Below are 23,929 nucleotides of genomic sequence, written 5' to 3' on the forward strand. Positions count from 1 at the left end.
ATTTCTATGTTATAGTTAGACATTGTTTTTAAAATGAAAAGGATTTAGTCAATTCTGATTTTAATTCAGCGTGTGTGTTAATATAAATGTATCTCATTATAGTCAACGATTGTACCCTTTTTGAAGGTACAAAATTGTCACCACAGGTACAAAACTGGTCTCTTAAGGTACGAATCACAAGGGTACAAAATTGTACCCTATGCCAATGGTACAAAAGCTGTACCCTTGAGGGTACAGCCCCAGTGACAAGCTATTGTACTCCTAAAGGTACAATTATGTACTTTATTTTCTGAGAGTGTACAGCATCAGCAGATCACACTCACACACACCACGGGTTTGAATATAGAAATGCAGAAGCTTTTTTTATTTTTTATTTTATTAATTTTTTACCCAACAGATCAAACCATATCTCCCGAATAAAAAAAAAAAAAAAAAAAAAAAAAAAAAAAAAAAGGATATATAAATAATTATTCAAATGAAATATTAACGTATATTCAGTGTTTGACCACCAGATGGCAACAATACACCAGATTCCGGAAATAAACCCTTAACCTTAGTTTAGAAGCTAGAACAGAGTGCAGGGTGACTTTTCTTTTCTTTTCTTTTCTTTTCTTTTTAAATGTTTAAAATAAGATATGTGGTGGTGGCTCAATACTTTTCTTTAGTACACAGCAAAATCTCCAGTGTTAATTTAACACTCTGAGTGTGGAGTCTGTGGACTCATATAAACACTGAAGCAGTGTTAAAAGTAAAACACTGAAGCAGAGTTGAAGTTAATGAGATAATTAAGAAGTTAATTGAGTTATGATTGAGCATTATTGAAGAAACCTGATGTTAACAAGCAGAATCACCAAACGAGAAAAATCACAATTTGTGTGTCACCATTATAGTGGTCAGTGTTTGCTTTACTTGTGATCTTGGCTTGTGGCTTTTTACATTTTAAATTTGTTTGGCAAGTCAAGAGAAAAAGTCATCGGGTGGTGATGATTATGTTTTAACGTAATCGTTGTTTTACCTGAGTTACTGAACTAATTGACAGTGTTTTCTCTAAATGAAGCTTCCGTTATTGATTGTAACAGCTTTGATTCCACAATGAAAGCGTCTGCATTTTCTATACATTTTGTAGCCATCTTTTGCAAGTGACTGATTTTATTTTATTTTTTAATTAAAGGGTGTTTATTTTAGGCACACACAGTTAACAAGAATCAGCGTATGAATCTCAAAAACGGTGACAAACAGCATATTCAGATAAACAGATCTACTGAGTTTTTATTGGCTACAACATGCTTTTTTGATGGTCACCGTTGTTGTGATGCTCACGCTGATTCTTGATGTCTGTGTTTCTAAACTAAAGATTTTTTTTTTATGTAAAACTAACTTTTAAAAACATGTCACATTATGCCAAAAATGCTGGATTGCTATCTGTTTTTTTTCCCACTTAATGTATGTATACATTAAATAAACCTGAACTCACGCATTCAGATCACTACATGACAATTAGTTCAAACCACAATCAAAAGCACACATGCTTGCCTTTGCTCTGGTCTGTATGTTACAATTCTGTTATCACAGCCGCACAAAGTCTAAAGTAAATAACTGAAGGTTCAAGATCACAACTAAAGCAAACACTGATCACTATAATGGTGACACACAAATTGTGATTTTCTCGTTTGGTGAGTCTGCTTGTTAACATCAGGTGTCTTCAATAATGGTCAATCATAACTCCATTAACTTCTTAATTATCTCATTAACTTCAACTCTTCTTCAGTGTTTTACTTTTAACACTGCTTCAGTGTTTATATGAGTCCATACTCAAGAGTGTTTAATTAACACTGGAGATTTTGCTGTGTATGTCCTTTAGGCATGTAATGATAATAATAAAATAAAAGAAATAATATATATATATATATATATATATATATATATATATATATATATATATATATATATATATATATATATATATATATATATATATATATATATATATATTACATATTGACTGAAATACATGCAACAGAACATCCATGAGACCAGGGGCGTAGCAACCGGGGGGACGGGGAGGACACGTCCCCCGCACTTTTAGAAACAGGTGATTCTGACCCCTGCTCATTTTTTTTTTTTTTTTTTTTTAGGATCCAGCGTGAATATTTCCTGTAGTGTTCTCTGATTTATCACTTAGATTTGAGTGAAGTAACATTCAGCCAATCACAGAGCGAATCATCTCCTGGGCGCGTCTGCTATGAGCTTCAAATCTCTTGTTGCTCTTCTGAATTTTCTCTCGTTCGTTTGTTCACTTTGCTATTAGGCCGTCTGGGATAAAATGCACCCAAAGCAAAGGACGATTACATCCTTTTTTCAAACACACACTGTAAGTATGTTACAGCATGTCGCGATGACACGAATCGCGCGATAAAGTTTTCATGTTATGATTTACCCTATTGAACCCGTATGGACCTCGTCACGTCGCGCCGGATTCAGTGTGTTAAATGCTCTCCTAATTGTCGCTTTGGATAAAAGCGTCTGCTAAATAAGACGTAACAATATTATTGGTTTCTGCTGTCTTTTGTTTGTCTACGTGCTGCTCACGGAGTAAAATTATCATTTCACAATAAATCATATTTTGTTTTGCAACGAATATCTTAAAATACTTTATCAAATGTTATTATTTTAATTCATAACTGTTACTTTATGTCCTAACTGGTCTGTAGGAAAGGCAGGCTGTGACGTCACTGGCAGAGAGAGGGGGCAGTTGCTCAACCTCTCCAGAATGTGTACAGGTGAGATTTGTATAAAAAAAGCAGATTGACTATCTTAAAGCTGCGGTAGGGAACTTTTGACGCTCTAGCGGTTAATATACAGAACTGCTTGCGTCTTGTGGAAGAACATCGTAGCCGGAACTACTTCTCTCTGTTTATGTCTATGAAGAATCACAAAGGTACTGGGTTACTCCGCCGCGGTATCCCCGAAGCAATCTAAAATAGTCCGAATATAAACACTTATTATAGGTGCACCCTAGTGATTCAGGACAAGCCAAAAACACGGTTTGGAAAATGGATTCATGGTGTATTCGCTTATTATATAAATTTTTCTACATTTTGAACACAAACAAAGTTACGGACCGCAGCTCTGATTGGTTATTTTTTACCGGGAGTGATGTATTTCTGCAAATGGCAATAGGACCACTGGGAGGAGCCGGAGGAGCTTGATTTTTTCACAGATTATCTGTCTCATATTTTTCTTAAAATGTATGTTGTATAAAATTACTGTAGATGTAATCTGTATACTCATTTAACACCTCTTTTTGTCCAACTGTTAAAAAGAAAAGTTATTGTTCAAATGTAGTGCAACTGAAATATTGTAAATATAATAAAATATCTTTATTATCTTTAAAAAAAAAAAAAAATTATAGATGGTCTCCCATTGGTCTCAAAGTCCTGCTGTATTTTTACATTTTGAGTATGATTTAACAAAAATAGGTTCCTGTAAGCTATCATGTCATGTTCCCAGTAAAATGCCAATTGGTATTCTATTTAGAATTTATTATGAACATCAGCTTTGGGTCGAATCACCATACAGCTGTCCCCCCCACTTTTAAAATGGCTGCTACGCCCCTGCATGAGACACATGTTAGTGGTTGAGCTCAAGGTGCTGATGTTGTTTAGCTGCTGTTCTTTAACAATCATCCAGATGGCGTCAATAATCAGTTCAAACAAAAACAAACCACCAGAGGTGGGAAGTCCAGGTGCCAAAGAGTAAAAGTCCTGCCATATTTTTGTTCCACCCATGAACTCATCAGCCGATTTCATCAGAGGAGGAACCAAGTCATTCCTTCCAAGTCACAAACGAGTCTTGAGTCAAATCCCAAGTCCTCAAAGAGTTAAAGTTAATGAGATCATTAAGTGACTAATTAAATGATGATTGTGCATTAATGATTAACACCTGCTGTTATTGAGAATTACAGAGGATCAGATGTGGATGTTTTATTGGTTAAAAAGATGCCACCATCATGGAGATCAGTGTTTGGTTTAATTGTGCTCTTGACCCTTGACTTGTTGTGCTAGATCTTTCTCTGTAGCTCTGCATGGGTTGTTGTGGAGAAGACAGAACTGTGACATATGAAAAACATATAGTTACAATGAGCTGGTTTAGCTATATCTCAAATATTTGCGTCTACTTTCTTATCACATGTCTAGGTTTTGAATAATTCCAGTGAAACTACAGCATTCACACAAAAAAAACATTGCTCTAATATTTACAGGATATGGATTTTTTTTTTTTTTATTTGTAACATATAAAAGTTTGAACTCCAGTGCTTTTTAGACACACACAGATATCAAGAACCAGCATATGAATCTCTACAATAGTCACAATCAACAAAATGCTTCATGTTGCAATACATGAATTACTCCCATAATGCACTGCAGTATGAATAATAATTTTCACCACTGTTGAGGATCACATGATAAATGTTCATGGCTAAATGCCTAAATCCATTTTTTTTCTTAATATTGAAGTGTTATAAAGCATTATATGGTGGCATTTGCATAATGAGATTTCTCTCTTTTTTGTGAAAGTGACAAACAGTTAAGTGTGGTGACCCGTACTCAGAAATCATATTCTGTATTTAACCCATCCAAAGTGCACAGACAGAGCAGTGAATTCATGGCAGTTCTCTCTAACAACTAAACCACGAACTCTTCTCATATAATCAAGAAATATAATCAAGATCATACAGTCATCAAAAGCATAAGTCATCTGCTAGATCAAGAGTTGAAAAAGCATTGCACAAATGTTTGCTGCAAAACAATAATGCAATTGTACAGACGTAAATTTGTGAAAACCGCTTAAACGCTCAAGATATCAACTGAAGCAAATACTCACCACAATTATGGTGGCAAAGTTTTTTTTTTTTTTTTATTGATTTCATCCAAGGCTGTGCTTAAAGTCAGTTGTAGTTCTTGTGTTTCTCTTTTCTTCAGTGATGTTGATTGTTAACAGCAGATGTTCATCACTAATGCATCTTCATTTAATTAGTCACTTAATGATCTCATTAACTTTAACTCTTTGAGGACTTGGGACTTGACTCAAGACTCGTTTGTGACTTGGAAGGAATGACTTGGTTCCTCCTCTGGTGAAATCGGCTGCTGAGTTCATGGGTGGAACAAAAATCTGGCAGGACTTTTACTCTTTGGCACCTGGACTTCCCACCTCTGCAAACCACTGATGATCGATCAGTAAACTCTCTTATTGTCATCTCTTCTCTGGGGCCTGTTGCACAAAAGTAGGATAAGGGATTAAGCCAGGATATCTTGGTGATCCTGGCTCAATTGATCCCTAATCTGGTTGCACTAAAGCTGGATAGGGGGCAGGAGGATATGTTATGGTATAAATTACCATGGAGATTTATTCTGTGGAGCTAGCCTGCTCCAGACCAGGCTAAATTCCAGGATCTATTTAATCTCATCCCTAATGTCAGTCAGCAGTCGCCACAAATGGAAACCAATAGTTATTTCACTGCTCACTATACATTGTTATCACATATAACTAGACCCACTGTCATTATTTAAACGTTTGTGATCATTAATTTCAATCATTTTGGATAAATAATGATTTTTAGATGATGTTGCTATCATTAGATAATTTACAGTTTCCCATAGACTATAAGGCTATATATAAAATGATAGAATATTAGGGCCACAGAGGGGAAAAAAAAGACAAGTCATAATATTGTAACCAGTTGTTTTAAAGGAGGACAGTTGTTAAAATGACAGATGTGGGGCATTTCGTGAAATTGTACTTCAGTATGGTTTCATAAACAAAGACATGCTGATGTGCCAGAATATGAAGTATCACATTGTCATAACTATCAAAACTGTAAAAAGAATATGTTGCTTTTCTGCAGAAAGAACCAGCCTCATAAATGTATGACTTTATCCTTTTTCCTCAGTGGGGCCCTAGTACTCTGTCATATAAACAAATACACATTCCATATGAATATAAAAACACAATGTGTAACATTAGGTTCCTTTATTGAATAAGGACAAAACAAAGCAGGTAAACTATCAGCTCCTTTCGAAACTGAAGTCACAGTGACTCTACAAGATGGAAAGCACAGAATCAAAGCAAATTATACAAAATGATACATACACATTCAAAGGTCTGTATATAACACACCCTGCATGTCTGCACACTAAAATAAATGCAGGACAAATCCATACACATCAACTGAACAGACAAATGAATGGATGCAGTAGCCTCCCTGCAGCCTTGTATTACACACAGTATACCGCACAAACATCATAAGAGGCCAAATTCGTAAAAAATACCAACCCAAAAAAACCCTATTTCCTCTGCCACAGCAGGACATTTTTTACCTAAATTGAAAGCACACATACTAACTAAAATAATTCAACACATATTGGTCCCTCAGCAGCCGACCAATGTCGTCATCAGGGAAGATTGCCGGATTGTCCCAGTCCATGGCTGGTGGCACTCTGGGGGCCCTCTCCTTCCTCAGGCAGGCCACATTGTGGAGGACAGCACAAGCAACAGTAATATCACATGCCCTAACAGGGTTGACCCTTAATTTGTGAAGGCAGTGAAAGCGTGCCTTCAGGAGGCCAAAGGTCATTTCAACTCTGGCCCTGGTCCTGGCATGGGCATGGTTGTAGGCCTGCTGTGCTTCCTGGGGGTCTGTGAAAGGTGTCAGGAGAAAAGGCTGGCAGCCATACCCCCTGTCTCCCAGCAACACACCAGAGAATTCACCTGTCAACACAAAATCTCATCATTACTACCTCATAAACACAGTGATATTCTTGACACAGCCATGATGGTTATAAATAGGGGTTGTGTGGCTTACCTTGTGATAGGCACTGATAGATTTCAGAGGCCCGAAAGATTCTGGAGTCATGGACTGAGCCAGGCCATTTTGCCACAACTTTGCTGATCACACAGTCAGCATTGCAGACCATCTGAAATCATAAGATGAGGAATATTACACCAATCAATGCACATCATTGGCAATGCAGAGTGTTCGTCAATGGACAATATCAAAAAGTTATGTTCACCTGAACATTAATGCTGTGAAAGGATTTCCTATTCACAAAATCGGCCTCATGGGCACCTGAGGGGGCTTTTATCCTTATGTGTGTGCAGTCCACTGCACCAATGACATTGGGGAAACCTGTCACACAAAGTAATGAGTATCCTACTATGTGTTAACAGTTGTCCTGTAATTTGTAGATCCTCTTACCTGCAATACTATAGAACTCCCCTTTCATGTCACAGAGTCTTCTGTGGCCAGGGAAGGAGATGAAGACATCTGCTAATGCTTTGATAGCCAGACACACACTCCTTATTGTGCGGCAAATTGTGGCCTTGTTCAGCTGTTCTGCACCCCCCACTGAGTACAGGAAGGCTCCACTAGCAAAAAAGCGCTAGGCCACACAAACCATTTGCTCCACACTCAGTGCATGGCTCCGTGCAGTGCGGTGCTTAATCCTGGGACCCAGTAGTCTGCATAGATACCGGATGCCATCTGCAGAAAACCTGTATCTTTCATATAGATGGTCATCAGGGAAGGCCAGTGGGTCCAACCGGTCCCTGAAGACCCTTTCTCGCCTGAAGGCTCTCCTCAGCACAAGTGCTTCTTCATCCACCACATCTCGCAAGAATGGGCATGCCATTGTCAGAGCAGAAAGTAACACACAATTTTGGGCCTTCATATAGGCTAGTGGCCACACCTGGTCCTGGGGGGGTGGGCAAAAGAGGCCGGTGCCTTATAACGATGACTTGGTTGTACTGATTGCTGTGAAAATAAAAGATACCTTAGAAAGATGCCACCGTCCTGTGTGCTCACAATAAGAGCTCATATGTCATGGCTCACTTGACTTTACGAGAATATACCTAATTTTTATTTTGAGCTGTGTCATCTTCTTGGAGCTGGGGGAGGAAAGAAAAATAATGATTAATACATTTGTGTTACAGTTAGCATACAGTGTACATTGAAGGCATATCTCACCTCCCTCTCAAGTTTTTTTATTTCAAGGTCCAGTTTCCTAATTGTCCTCTTTTTTATTTCGGACTCCAGTGCAAGATTTTCTATCTTTTTCTTCTTGTACTGAATGTCTATGTCTGCCAGTTCTATTTGGCGCCGGAGGTGGTTGCCATACAACTTTCTGATAGCTTGTGAGCTCTGTGAACACAATACAATTAGCGCAGCTGGAATTTGGCAGGATGTGGTGTCCTTTTATTAATACGCACTATGTTGCCAGGCTGGTTTTCCCCACTGTATAGCATCTGGGTCCTGTAAAAGAAATTAGATTTTTTGATTTTGATGAGGACTCCTCACCATTGTAGAGTAAATAGTACTTTCACAGTCTTAACATGATACCTCATGCCTTCTGGAATCCAGAGAGATGGTCTCCTCCTCATCATCGTCTCCATCATGTGCTGTTGCTGCTGCACTGGGGCTTTCACCCTATCACATTTAATCGGATTCATATTGAAGCTAGTAGACAAGACATGCCAGGCCTACAGTATGCCTTTGATGGAGAACTCACTGGATCAGCATCGTCTGGTGCTTGTGCTGGTGGCCCTAACAGGAACACAGTGCTGCCAGACACTGCAAGGCAATAGGTAAACCAAAGTCAGACAGTCCAAATTGATTCAATATGAATGTGGTTGTATTCCATGTAGAGATGGAAGGACATACCTTGAATGAAGCGGGTGGCATCTTGGGAGGAACCTATGCTCATCTCTTTCCCCCCAGGGATCCCCTCTAAGACGGGCCTGTCTTTATTTAGCTCCAAGGCCATGTCCTCTGCTGGGGTAAGGTCAGCCTTTGGTGACCCACCACCCGTGCCTTGTCTGTGGGTATTCTTTTTCACTGCTAAAACAGTACAGACAATGTGGGAGCAGGCACCTTCTGGGTACAATATATGCTTGTGCTTTGTTAAATATTAGTCAGGGACCATACCATTCTGCAGAATGTTCTTGTATTTGATTTTGACCTGCTGCCATGTCCGTTTTGGCCCGTTCATGTTTAATCTACAATCACACGCACGCACACACACACACACACACACACACACATTCTTTATCACAAGAACATTTAATGGAGTCACACTGACAAAAATGACTTGGTATTTTTGTATTGTTTTCAGTAAAAATATTTTTTTTAAAAACAATAAATATGTATTTTCTTGATTTTCTAAATGACCTAGCAAAATAAGTATAGGTTTAGACCAAAAAATATAAACTTCAAGTAAATGTGTGCTTAAAACAAGCAAACAATTTAAATATCTGTCAATATAATAAGAAAAATTCTCTTGAAATAAGTTTACTTTTTCCATAAACACTTACTTTTAGAAAAGTTCTCGTTTCACTGGCAGAGTTTTTTGCTTATTTTCCCAGGTTATTTTGCTCTAGAAAATATTTAAGATTTTTTTTAGATAGTATTTTTGTCTTGTTTTCAGTAAAAAAAAATAAGTAAGAAAGACATTTTTGCAGTGCAGTGAGCAACCGACCTTGGGTCCTTTGAAAGGCGCTATATAAATTAAAGTGATTATTATTATAGCTCATCTATGTATTCAAGAAAATTTTATTTATATAGCACTTTTCACAATTGTTTCATTCTGTCAAAGCTGCTTTACATTAATAAAAGCAGGGGAAACAAAAAAAAAAAAACCGGTGGACAACATAAGTGGAGTACAACGGCTAAGATTAAACCGTACTGAGCGTAGTAACGCAAAATAATAATGTAAGGCTTTAATAATAATATATCATAGCTTTATACAGTGTGATGGAGTTACGTTACACAATTTCACTCATGCAGTGCATTTCAATAAAAAATGTAACCGTTTCATAATTGCAGTACAACTGCGTTTTTGGAGATGTGAATTAAATATTTGATTTGTAATTGTGAGGTTTCAGCGGAGCGGTGAGTGTGTAATTGTGCACTACTTACGCATTCAGGCGGTCTGCAATACTTTGCCACGCTTTTTCTCTTTGCTTTATCACTGTGGCGGTGTTGCCTTTCTTCTTAATTATATCTTTTACCTCCTCGTATGCCTCCATGAGGATTTGTGCTTCCGCAACCCATTCTCACTCCAAAGGCGTCAAAAACTGAAGTATGGTCAAGCGCCCCTAGCGTCACTTTTATGACGCCAAATGTGCCTCTCGGCGTCGAATATCGAAGCACTACGACCTTCATTGCTTTCAGTGGGAAACTTTTGGCGTCAGAATTCGACACGAGGACATGAGATGTTTATCGCTATGAAATCACGTTCAAGAAGTCTCATTCAGCACACATCGCGCGATACTTGCTATCAGTTCCACAGTTTGGGTGAGTAATCGTATATACGCTCTTTTAATGCCTTTTTAAAAATGTATTCTGTCTTCTTTATTAATCAGATTAGTGCCATATGTTTAATCGCTGTATTATATCGGTCATCCGCGGCTGTCTTTGAGTTTCATTGCGTTTAAATAAATGAACACAGCTGCTAATTAGTGTGATTAAACTCTATCTGTCACGTGACGTGCCATAGACCTTCGATCCGTTTTATATTATTATTAATTTCAGGATCAATGATGTAAGTTGTATTTGTAGTAAAATCATGGTAATCACGACAAAATAGTAATAAATGAAATGTGAAGTTAAAACACAGTAAACGGGACATTAGTAACTGTAACTGTAGTTTTACTATGGTATATTAATAATCAATACAACAATACAATAATCACCAAACCAGCTATGTTTGTATCACTGTAATGTTAGTGTTTTTATGTGCTTTTATATGACAGATATCACAGTATTCATATGTTCTGTACCATGCTTTTAATACCTTTTAATGTAAATCCCCCCAAAAAATATTTTTTAATTAAAAATAAATAATAAAACATGTATTTTTCCATCTTGCAGTTCATTCATATCAGTTTATATATATATATATATATATATATATATTTATTATATCTAAATATTTTGCTCACAGATCATTATTAACATTCTGTATATAATTCAATTTTATTTTCTCTCCCCTTTTTTATTATTTTTATTTTTAGCTGAAAAGACGTAAAGGCAGTCAGCCCAGTGGTGTTTCTGGAGAGGGATTCCTTCAGAAATGGAGAAGACAGAAAGCTGCGGAGGCAGATATTTGCAGCAGTAAGTCTGTGATAGTTTGTCTCTTTTATCAAAAATTCCTGCTGTTATAATTTGTACAGCATTTGTTGTTTCTTAAACTGTTGCACTGTCCAAATACCCACACTTGACCACTTGATTATTTATTTGACGTCTTTCTTGTATTTGGCCTAGTGTTCCAGTGAGCATGATGACCACAAGTGTGTGTCGAACTTTTCATGACCTTATGACTGTGTTTCCCAATCCTGATCCTGGAGAACCCCAGCACTGCACGGTTTTGGCGTCTCTCTTATCTGCCTCGGAGTCTTCTCTGATGAGCTGATGAGTTGAATCAGGTGTGTTTGATCAGGGAGACATCTCAAATGTGCAGTGTTGGGCTTCTCCAGGACCAGGATTGGGAGCCACTGCCTTATGGGACACTTATGTGTTTACAGAGATTTTTAATATCTGATTATCAATATTTCACATACTGTACATTGGACAGCTTTCCATGACCTTGAGATCTCGGCAAAAAGTCTGACGATTTATTCCAAAACATGATGCATGATGGGATACACTAAGCTTTGTATAGCGCTCCGGAGCAGTATTGGAGAGGTTTAGTGTGTGTTAAGGACGCTTGCTTTGGCATTATTAAGACCGGGGACAGTCTTGTGCACACACTGTCACGTACACACACTCTCAAGTGGCCAAGACTGCAAGTGTGGGTATCTGGACAGGGTCAAAGTCTTAAAATGATCCCTAAACACATCACAGTCTTAATAATCCAGTTTAACACTTTTATGATATTGTACAAGCCCCAGGACGGTCTCATCTGACACTATCAAAAGAATTCATATGACTATAGCTTGTTATTAATTACTTGCTTTCAATAATGGATGCATTTAACATTTAGTTATACAGCATCTTTACAGAGGTGTAATGTACAAGTTGCACGTAATTAATAATATTTCCTTCCTTCTGTCTTACAGGATTTTTTGCAGATAAAATATCGAGCTCAACAGCTATTTTAAGAGCCAACCCTCACAAACCTTCCTAAAAACTAAAAGAGCTATTACTGAGTCTCAGCGAATCTTGCCATGATCAGCTCTTCCCAGGTACATTTGTTTAGAATATTTTTTTATCAACATTTACTCATCAAATGCTCTGGTCTGAATCTTACTTTAAATTAACTTAATTATGTTTAATGAGCAATAATAATTGCACACAGAGTAAGTAGAGATTTTCTTGTTTCACAGAAGAGAAGGAAGACCGAGGAAATGATTTGCTCAGGATGAGGAATGAAGACGGCCATCTCAAACAAACAGCCTCTGTCTATGCCTCTGGTATGTGTGTGTTGAAGCAATGTTATCCCTTTCGAGTCGATTAACGCATATATGCGTTTTGAGTCATTTTCTCCTGATAACCCCGAAAAGAACTTAAATTACACTCTCAGTTTTAATCGTACAGATAAGAGCAATACATCAATCGAATCTGTAAAGGGTCTAGTTTTTTTTGGATACAGACATAATAACAAAAAAACTTTGTGCACTTATAAAATAAAGATAACAAACAAGGTGGGCTGTCTGCAGTCTTTGTCTCCGCTGATCGTCATGTACAAACAAGTCACTAAAATGAACTGTAACTCCGTGAATACTCAACAAAGAGACATGAGAGAGATATCTATAGAAAGCCTGAAATGTCTACTTTTAAACTAAACTAGTGCTGCCGAAAACAAATATTCTGATATAAAGTAATCCATATGAAAACAACGCGATGTCTATTTTTCATATATCCGCTCATTATATCTAATGTGGCCACGCCCCCGCGCTTAACGCGCTATTCAGATTCAAACTGAAGCGCGCGGCTTGAATACGCCCATAACAGAAGAAAGAGCAGCCAGACTGTTCTTCAAGTTTTTATTTTATTTTACTGTTTGCTTCGCGATGAGAGGAATAAGACATAAATCACTCCAAAAAGATGTGATGTGGTTGAGGAATTTGAGAAATGGATTTCCTCAGAAAAAAGAATGAAGCACTTTATTCAGCAGAGATCATAAACATGAGTAAGTCTCTTTTTATTTAGTTGTACTAGTTTTTACATAACGTGTAAACATTTTACTAGTTAAGACTTTTTTCAAATACTTTTTCCAAACTATAATTCCTGACTAAATGTATAATCAAGTGAAACATTATGAAGTTTCAATAACAGTATACAATACTATACCATTCAAAAGCTTGATGTAAATAATATAAATGTGACAAATAGAGATAACTCTAACAAATGTAAAAACAATGCAGTTCTTTCAATTTATTCCCAATAAAAAAACCTGAAAAATATTCTCAGCTCTTTTCAACAACAACAATAATAATAATAATAATAATAATAATGATGATAATAATAAATGGGTTTTTATTTTTGGTAGAAAATAAGATTGTTAAAATGATTTCTGAAGGATTGTGTGACTGGAGTAAGGATGCCAAAACATTTGTTTGAAAGTCAGCTTTGATTGTTCATAATAAACCGTTTAACTGCTCCCCCCAGTGGATATTAAATTATGTTGTGGGATAATTAAATATATACTTAATAAACTACAAACATAAAATTATATAGATTTATTTTGTTCTCACATTCTTTCTTGTAAGTCCTCCCTCAGTGGCACAGTTGAATGAGAGGCTCATTATTCAGCTCATTATGCGGCCCTTTGTCTTCTCAGGTGTAAATCACAATGATATTCATGATAGTTGACGCCTACTCGCATATGACTTTTACCAACAAAAAGTGTCTTAGAAAATTTAAATCAATATATTGTTTTCTGTGAGTGCGTAAACAAGATGATTTTCACATCATTCAGAAAGAAAAATTCTAGGCTACAAGCTCCAGTTCTCAACAATCCCGGGAACCAATGTTATGTATGTGTTTTATTGCCTTATTCAAGTGATTTAACATTTTTAGTTTTTCACTAACCATGCATAACATTTTTTTTCTCAAAAATACAATCATGTACATGAATGCATTTCACATATTATTATAGCCCAGTTTGTGCTGATTACAGTGATATTAGACTTTACCCATTTAGATATTTATAAGAAACTGAAAAAAGCACAAATATCAGGGCATGACAAAACTTCTCCAGACCCCAAAAATACCCTTAGACTCCAGAGGGTTATACAACATTTTATGATGATCTCTCACAGAACTGGTCATGTCAGCCTTGATTTCGTTTTATACTATTACAATTACAGCATGTTAGCAAAGTGTGAATGGACATTTTTAATATTATGTTTTTAAAAACACACCACCTGTTTTAAAAGTAGACAAGTATCATGAAATTGGTTTAGTTGATATAAACACCAATTGACATTATTTCATTGTTTTGTAAATGTTATGTTATAAATTGTGAATTGATAGTTGATTGGTTTGAAGCCAGGCCTTACACTGCACCGACTAAAACACATTTGTGAGAGAAGTCAGGAACTTTGGAGAAAGATTCTAGAGGAAAAAAACACATTTACTGCAACAATAGATGAATTCTAGAGTCTCTGAGAACTACACATGCTAATGGAGTCTCATGAGCAAGACCTTTGCTTCTGTAACTTTGTCTTAATTCTTGCAGAATGACATATTTATTGCAGTATTTTTATTTGTACAGATGATCTCATGACCAAGTGATGCTCTTGAAAGGAGTGAAAGAAGAGGATGTGGTAAATTGTCTTTAGAGAAAAAGCTTCTCAAAAGGTCTTAAAGCAGTTTGAAGAATGGTAAGTGTACAGTAATACAAGGGTCATAGTTGCCCACCCTGCTAAAATCACACAGAACATAAGCTGCGCTCTCTGTCCATTAAACAACTTCTTCTGCATTGTTTGTTTCACTTTGACCAGGTCTGGGATCTTAGGACTGAGAGATCCTCTGGCTGAGAACAAGCTACACCACACCAGTGCTGGATATCAACCACAAACTGTTTCCAGACACGACAGAAGAAGATCACGATGGGGAGATGAAACCAGTTTAGATGTGATGATAAGGAATCATTATTTTCTGGAACAGTATCACATGTCTTATATGTATCACATGATCTGTATCACAGTTGACTGGATGGGACTGTGTGACTTTTAAGGACATTTCATCACTCATCTGTGTGAACTGATTTATATATGAGGTTAATGTATTTTTGATGATAATTATTTTCATTGAATCTTATTTGTCTTGATGCTACTTTATCAACTTTATAGTCTATGCTTCAATAAAATGAAAATGGTGAATATTGTGTTCTGAAGATTCTTGGTAAATACATAATTTTACTAGGTAGGCTCATATGTTTTTATTTTAGACTTGGAAAAACTACATATTAATTATTGGGATTATTTTTTTATTTAAGACATAAACATTTTTGATCGGATTAATAACATCTGGGACATCAGTACACCAGAAAGTATTTTTTTTTATATTTTAGTAACAAATATGCAAATGTTTTGTGAAATACAGGGAGTTACAAGATTAATTATTCTGCATTACAAGATGGTGCCATGGGCTTTATTGTTACAAAAACTTGAGGGATAACTGAGAATGTAGCAGGAATGAATCAACGTGGATCTTGTACTGCATTAAAACCAAGAACACGCACATTACTGATGTCCAGCACATGAGGAGCAAGATACGGGGGTGAGGAGGACATTTTTACACTGATTTCGGCTAATTAATTATATATAATGCTTATATATATATATATATATATATATATATATATATATATATATATATATATAAATTAATATTCTTAGCACTGCATGAATTTGTCCTTGTGTAATAGTGAAGTATCACAATGTGTATACATTGTCCTTGATTACTGCTTTACAGTGGGGAATAGATAATGGCAAGTTGTTGCAGGTTCATCCATTATATTTCTTGCCATTTACTTCAAAAATCAAAGAAATAATCTATTATTTTCATTATTAAATCATTTCTTTATAATTTTTCCATGTTTCATCAGATGGCCTCACAATGTCCTGTCAAAAGGTATAATAGCCATGATGAATAGAACAGAAAACAGAGGACTGTGAAAACTGTCAGATATAAATGTGACTCAGCTCTGTATGTTGTCCATGATCAGGAGAATACATATATGTAGGTTTTACTGCCCTGCTACCCCCAGGGGCCCAGTAGCACCCCCCGGAAGAGCCCAAAACTGTACATTTCAAATGGCTGTAAATCAGAGTCCAATTAACATATCAAAGAGAAAATGGGCAGGATTATTACTTATGCTATGCTGATAAAATAATGTTGAGCTCAGTTTTCAGAAATAAGTGGAAAGCTGGCATAATGGCATTTTAAATATTGCTCACTGTAAAATACCACATTTCAGCCTGCCTCTCAAATATATCATAGAGGTTTGCACAATAAACATATTTAGATATCCAGTTTACCTTAAAATAAATAATTTATTTCGTTTCGTTAATAAAAAGTTTTAAACTACATTACCCACAAGCCTCCGTCGTTCTATCTATATAAAGGCAACACTAGGGGGCTGTTTTTTTTGTAGTTCATTGAAGTTATGCTTAGGGTTAGGATTAGGATCTCGCTAAAGATGTCATTTTTCTCAAGATAGTAACACTTCATTGTTGACTTAATATATTAATAATGTGATGATAGGAGCAAAACATACTTTTTAACATGATGCGCTGTTTAATATGGGTTAAAAGATAGTCCAACCACAGACTGTCCTGAAAAGTCATAGCCAATGACATCTAAGCTGAGCAGCAGCGTCACACTTCCTTATCCATGTATGACAGATGTCTTTCATTTTTCGGCTGAAGGGATAGATTCGGTTAACAATAGATTAAGCTTGCTACTTATTAGATTCTGTTTTATTAACGTCTTCACCTTCCTCCGTTGTTCAGCTTGACAAAAATTGGGCAATATTGATGTGCACATGCCCAGCAGTCGCAGTTGTATCCAACAGACAGATTCCTCTATAATAAATATAAGACACATTTTTAAGATTTTTTTTGTTTGTTTGTTTTTTTGACCAAAGACAAATATATTTACTAATCAAATGACGTGCTTCTAAAATTTACATTGTATATTACATTGTGTTTTAAAGTTAAAATTGTTCACATTTGTGTTTCTGTGATTTACCATTCTCTACCATTTGAACTCTAGGAATAAAAACAGAAATTAAAAATGAATGAATGAATGAATGAACAAATAAATACATAAAGCATAATAAACATGCATATTTTTGTAAGGATCTTCCATTATTTATTGATATGTCAAACTCATTTAAAGACAACATGCCCAAATTACTACACTGCATCCTCTGTCACCAAGCTCGTTTTTGCCACCATAAAGAATAAAAAGGCAGTTATGTTGTAAACATGAACTATTTTCAGTATGCAAATGAAAATGCTTTTATTAAAAAACAAAACAGTAAATACAGTATGTCTTTCAGAGAACACTGGAAAAAGATCAATTTTATTAAAAAAATTAAATTGACCAAAATGTTATACAACACAATGTAAATGTTTCAAACTCACAAAAAAACACCATGAAGACATGCATGTCAAGTGTGCAATATCATCTATAAAACTATCAGCACAGCATCAAATAAACACTGATTGTCTGAACAATGGAAGACAGAGAAAGTGTTCAGGAAAACAAACACCTGCTAACTTTGACAATAACATCATGAATTCACTTCATGACTGGAGCTAGGGGATGACTGTGTATGAATATCTCCTTTACTGAAACTCTTAATTGAAGTCTAAAAAGTTCACTGTATGAAGCTTGAAAAAGAGAACAAAATGCTTTATCAATACGAAAAATACTATTTTTAAATATTGTTTTCATCACTGGTTCTGTAATGTATTCATTATGAGCTTATAATTAAAACAAAGTTACATCTTCTGCAAAAATCAAACCACTGCAAAGTCTAATCACTGATCCAGGGACCATATCTGTGTGTGTGGGTGATAAAGAGTTAACGAGGTGAGTCCTTGTGCATGATGGAGAGCTACAGCGTTATCCTCAAACAATCCTGTAAGACAGAAAGGAAGGAAATATTAAATTACATTCTTATACATTACACTGTGTTTTGTTTAGACCATGAAAGCAGCCTCTGTAAAGATGCTGTATAATTAAATGTTAAATGCATCCATTATTGAAAGCAAGTAATTAATAACAAGCTATAGTCATATGAATTCTTTTGATAGTGTCAGATGAGACCGTCCTGGGGCTTGTACAATATCATAAAAGTGTTAAACTGGATTATTAAGACTGTGATGTGTTTAGGGATCATTTTTAAGACTTTGACCCTGTCCAGATACCCACACTTGCAGTCTTGGCCACTTGAGAGTGTGTGTACGTGACAGTGTGTGCACAAGACTGTCCCCGGTCTTAATAATGCCAAAGCACAGCGTCCTTAACACACACTAAACCTCTCCAATACTGCTCCGGAGTGCTATACAAAGCTTAGTGTATCCCATCATGCATCATGTTTTGGAATAAATCGTCAGACTTTTTGCAGAGATCTCAAGGTCATGGAAAGCTGTCCAATGTACAGTATGTGAAATATTGATAATCAGATATTAAAAATCTCTGTAAACACATAAGTGTCCCATAAGGCAGTGGCTCCCAATCCTGGTCCTGGAGAAGCCCAACACTGCACATTTGAGATGTCTCCCTGATCAAACACACCTGATTCAACTCATCAGCTCATCAGAGAAGACTCCAAGGCAGATAAGAGAGACGCCAAAACCGTGCAGTGCTGGGGTTCTCCAGGATCAGGATTGGGAAACACAGTCATCAGGTCATGAAAAGTTCGACACACACTTGTGGTCATCATGCTCACTGGAACACTAGGCCAAATACAGGAAAGACGCCAAATAAATAATCAAGTGGTCAAGTGCAAAGATGGCAAGTGTGGGTATTTGGACAGTGCAACAGTTTAAGAAACAACAAATGCTGTACAAATTATAACAGCAGGAATTTTTGATAAAAGAGACAAACTATCACAGACTTACTGCTGCAAATATCTGCCTCCGCAGCTTTCTGTCTTCTCCATTTCTGAAGGAATCCCTCTCCAGAAACACCACTGGGCTGACTGCCTTTACGTCTTTTCAGCTAAAAATAAAAATAATAAAAAAGGGGAGAGAAAATAAAATTGAATTATATACAGAATGTTAATAATGATCTGTGAGCAAAATATTTAGATATAATAAATATATATATATATATATATAAACTGATATGAATGAACTGCAAGATGGAAAAATACATGTTTTATTATTTATTTTTAATAAAAAAAATTTGGGGGGGGATTTACATTAAAAGGTATTAAAAGCATGGTACAGAACATATGATTACTGTGATATCTGTCATATAAAAGCACATAAAAACACTAACATTACAGTGATACAAACATAGCTGGTTTGGTGATTATTGTATTGTTGTATTGATTATTAATATACCATAGTAAAACTACAGTTACAGTTACTAATGTCCCGTTTACTGTGTTTTAACTTCACATTTCATTTATTACTATTTTGTCGTGATTACCATGATTTTACTACAAATACAACTTACATCATTGATCCTGAAATTAATAATAATATAAAACGGATCGAAGGTCTATGGCACGTCACGTGACAGATAGAGTTTAATCACACTAATTAGCAGCTGTGTTCATTTATTTAAACGCAATGAAACTCAAAGACAGCAGCGGATGACCGATATAATACAGCGATTAAACATATGGCACTAATCTGATTAATAAAGAAGACAGAATACATTTTTAAAAAGGCATTAAAAGAGCGTATAAACGATTACTCACCCAAACTGTGGAACTGATAGCAAGTATAGCGCGATGTGTGCTGAATGAGACTTCTTGAACGTGATTTCATAGCGATAAACATCTCATGTCCTCGTGTCGAATTCTGACGCCAAAAGTTTCCCACTGAAAGCAATGAAGGTCGTAGTGCTTCGATATTCGACGCCGAGAGGCACATTTGGCGTCATAAAAGTGACGCTAGGGGCGCTTGACCATGCTTCAGTTTTTGACGCCTTTGGAGTGAGAATGGGTTGGCTTCCGATGGGGAAAAGTACGCGGCTCTAGTTGCCATGGTAAATCAGTCAATCTGTGATCTGTGGCGGGGTCTATTAGAGTGAGCCGTGAGCGCGCACCTATCCAGGATTGGTTTCACCTGGCTTAATGAATCCGTGTCTGCTCATCCTGGCTTGGTCTTTGTGCAACCAATTAAGCCTGGACGCACATGTTTTGGCTTTATTGAGCTCAGCTGAGTCATTTATCCCGGATGTCTTAATTCTACTTTTGTGCAACAGGCCCCTGGTATTAATTCCGTGTGTTTAGTATTTATTTATTTATTTATTGTCAGAGATTCATCAGTCCTGCTTATTTCTTTACCTTCTGTGAATCGTGGTTGTCTTCCAAGAGAATGATGAAGTGATCCCATAACTCATCCCATAACCCAAATGACATTTGTTTGATGGAGACTTTGACTGATTGGGACATTAATTAAGTGTAGTGTAAAAAGACAAGCTGCCTATTAATGTAATGTTCAGGTTATTGTTCTCCAGTAGGTTTTACTGTGGCAACTGCTTGTAACAACAAGGTTGATGCAACCTCAAGTGCTTTTCTAAATTAAAAAAAAAATATATATATATATTCTTTAAATTATAATAGCGTTATAATATAAAGTGTAATATAAAGTATAATAAAAGTGTTACACTTTACTGTACATCTCGTTATTAACTGGATATTGTTGTAATCACAGGGAGGCCTATAACACCGTTAATTACTCTCTCTTTACCTTGTGTGATTCATATTTTTCCTACAGATGGAGAAAGACAGAACACAGTCTGAAAGCATAAAAACATCAGTGAGAAGCTACTCCATCATTTCCACTGAACTAACACATACAGTCAGGTCCATAAATATTGGGACAATGACACAATTCTAATATTTTTGGCTCTATACACCACCACAATGGATTTGAAATGGAACGAACAAGATGTGCTTTAACTGCAGGCTTTCAGATTTAATCTGAGGGTATTTACACCCAAATCAGGTGAACGGTCTAGGAATTACAACAGTTTGTGTATGTGCCTCGCACCTTTTAAGGGACCAAAAATAATGGGACAATTGGCTGCTCAGCTGTTCCAAGGCCAGGTGTGTGTTATTCCATCATAATCCCATTTACAAGGAGCAGATACAAAGTCCAGAGTTCAATTCAAACGTGCTATTTGCATTTGGAATCTGTTGCTGTCAACTCTCAATATGAGATCTAAAGAGCTGCCACTATCAGTGAAGCAAGCCATCATTAGGCTGAAGAAACAAAACAAACCCATAAGAGGCATAGAAAAAACATTAGGTGTGGCCAGATCCACTCTTTGGAACATTCTTAAAAAGAAAGATCGCACCGGTGAGCTCAGCAACACCAAAAAGACCCGGAAGAACATGGAAAACAACTGTCGTGGATGACTGGATGAATTCTTTCCCTGGTGAAGAAAACACCCTTCACAACAGTTGGCCAGATCAAGAACACTCTCCAGGAGGTAGGTGTATGTGTGTCAAAGTCAACAATCAAGAGAAAACTTCACCAGAGTGAATACAGAGGGTTCACCACAAGATGTAAACCATTGTTGAGCCTCAAAAACAGGAAGGCCAGATTAGAGTTCGCCAAACAACATCTAAAAAAGCCTTCACAGTTCTGGAACAGCATCCTTTGGACAGATGAGACAAAGATATTGTAACAGAGTGATGGGAAGAAAAGAATATGGAGATGGAAAGGAACTGATCATGATCCAAAGCACACCACCTCATCAGTGAAGCATGGTGGTGGTGTCATGTCGGGGGCATGTATGGCTGCCAATGGAACTAGTTCTCTTATATTTATTGATGATGTGACTGCTGACAAAAGCAGCAGGATGAATTCTGAAGTGTTCCGGGCAATATTATCTGCTCATATTCAGCCAAATGCTTCAGAAATCATTGGTCAGCGCTTCACAGTGCAGATGGACAATGACCCGAAGCATACTGCGAAAGCAACAAAAGAGTTTTTTAAGGGAAAGAAGTGGAATGTTATGCAATGGCCAAGTCAATCACCTGACCTGAATACGATTGAGCATGCATTTCACTTGCTGAAGACAAAACTGAAGGGAAAATACCCCAAGAACAAGCAGGAACTGAAGACCGTTGCAGTAGAGGCCTGGCAGAGCATCACCAGGGATGAAACCCAGCATCTGGTGATGTCTATGCATTCCAGACTTCAGGCTGTAATTGACTGCAAAGGATTTGCAACCAAGTATTAAAAAGCGAAAGTTTAATTTATGATTGTTAATCTGTCCCATTACTTTTGGTCCCTTAAAAAGTGGGAGGCACATATACAAACTGTTGTAATTCCTAGACCGTTCACCTGATTTTGATGTAAATACCCTCAAATTAAAGCTGAAAGTCTGCAGTTCAAGCACATCTTGGTCGTTTCGTTTTAAATCAATTGTGGAGGTGTATAGAGCCAAAAAGATTAGAATTGTGTTGATGTCCCAATATTTATGGACCTGACTGTATATTAGTATATTGTTCTTGAGCCGCTAAAATTAGCTTTAGTTGTGCTTATTAATGATAAAACACTTTTATCTGTAATGGGAATATTAAATCACCCGTTACTGTAAGCTTATAATGTCACAGAGTCATACTATCTGACTGGTTTGTCATTTGTAATCATTAATGTTAGAAAATCATATTTTAGCAGAGAAGCCCTGCAGGCCCTGACGGCCCACCACTGCTTAAATGCTGTTGTAGTTTCGTTTCTGACCGTGTTCACATCTGCGTTCATTGGGATACATCACACAGAGAATAAAAGGTAATGAGTGACCTGCGCTCTCTATACCCAGCGTAAGGGACCAACTCCCAGGTGAAGCATCATCCCAGTAATTACAACCCCAAATCAGAAAAAGTTGGGACAGTATGGAAAACGCAAATAAAAAAAGAAAGTAATGATTTCTAAATTTACTTTGACTTGTATTTCATTGCAGACAATATGAACACAAAATATTTCATGGTTTGTCTGGTCAACTTCATGTCACTTGTAAATATGCATCCTTTCCTGTCATTCAGACCTGCAACACATTTCAAAAAAAGTTGGGACAGGAGCAATTTAGGGCTAGTGATGAGGTAAAATGGTTAAATAATGATGTGATTTGAAACAAGTGATGTCAACAGGTGATTGTAGTTATGATTTGGTACAAAAGCAGCATCCAAGAAAGGTCTAATCCTTTAGCAGCAAAGATGGGCCGAGGACCGCCAGTTTGCCAACAAATACGTGAGAAAATTATTGAAATATTTAAAAACAATTTTCCTCAAAGAAAGATAGGAAGAGATTTGGATATTTCACATTCAACAGTGCATAACATAATTAAAAGATTCAAGGAATCTGGAGGAATTTCAGTGCGTAAAGGACAAGGGCGCATGCCTAAGCTGAACAACCGTGATCTCCGATCCCTCAGGCAGCACTGCATCAAGAATCGTCATTCATCTAGAAGCGATATCACCACATGGGCTCAGGACTACTTTGGCAAACCTTTGTCAAGTACCACAGTCCGTAGTTACATCCACAAATGCCAGTTAAAACCGTACTGTGCCAAAAGGAAGCCCTATGTTAACAGTGTCCAGAAGCGCCGTTGACTTCTCTGGGCTCGGAGGCATCTGGGATCGACCATCACACAGTGGAAACGTGTGCTGTGGTCAGATGAATCAGTATTTCAGGTATTTTTTGGGAGGAATGGACGCCGTGTGCT

General features: G+C 36.7%; 3 long non-coding RNA genes across 3 annotated transcripts; all 3 read right to left on the reverse strand.

The window, feature by feature from the left end:
* Positions 1-7,746: 7,746 nt before the first annotated feature.
* On the reverse strand, positions 7,747-8,288 carry LOC113082491 (uncharacterized). Its single transcript, XR_003282700.1, has 4 exons — positions 8,266-8,288; positions 8,024-8,197; positions 7,909-7,944; positions 7,747-7,810 (listed from the first exon to the last, which is right to left on the reverse strand). It is a non-coding gene; the product is annotated as an uncharacterized LOC113082491 (long non-coding RNA).
* LOC113082493 (uncharacterized) lies at positions 8,286-8,596 on the reverse strand. The gene is made up of 3 exons (XR_003282702.1): positions 8,565-8,596; positions 8,396-8,482; positions 8,286-8,308 (listed from the first exon to the last, which is right to left on the reverse strand). It is a non-coding gene; the product is annotated as an uncharacterized LOC113082493 (long non-coding RNA).
* A 201-nt stretch (positions 8,597-8,797) lies between these two features.
* Positions 8,798-10,095, reverse strand: LOC113082489 (uncharacterized). The gene is made up of 3 exons (XR_003282698.1): positions 9,971-10,095; positions 8,981-9,051; positions 8,798-8,893 (listed from the first exon to the last, which is right to left on the reverse strand). It is a non-coding gene; the product is annotated as an uncharacterized LOC113082489 (long non-coding RNA).
* Between the last annotated feature and the right edge of the window lie 13,834 nt (positions 10,096-23,929).

Source organism: Carassius auratus, unplaced genomic scaffold (genome assembly GCF_003368295.1).
Source record: "Carassius auratus strain Wakin unplaced genomic scaffold, ASM336829v1 scaf_tig00036308, whole genome shotgun sequence".
Taxonomy (NCBI): Eukaryota; Metazoa; Chordata; class Actinopteri; order Cypriniformes; family Cyprinidae; genus Carassius; species Carassius auratus.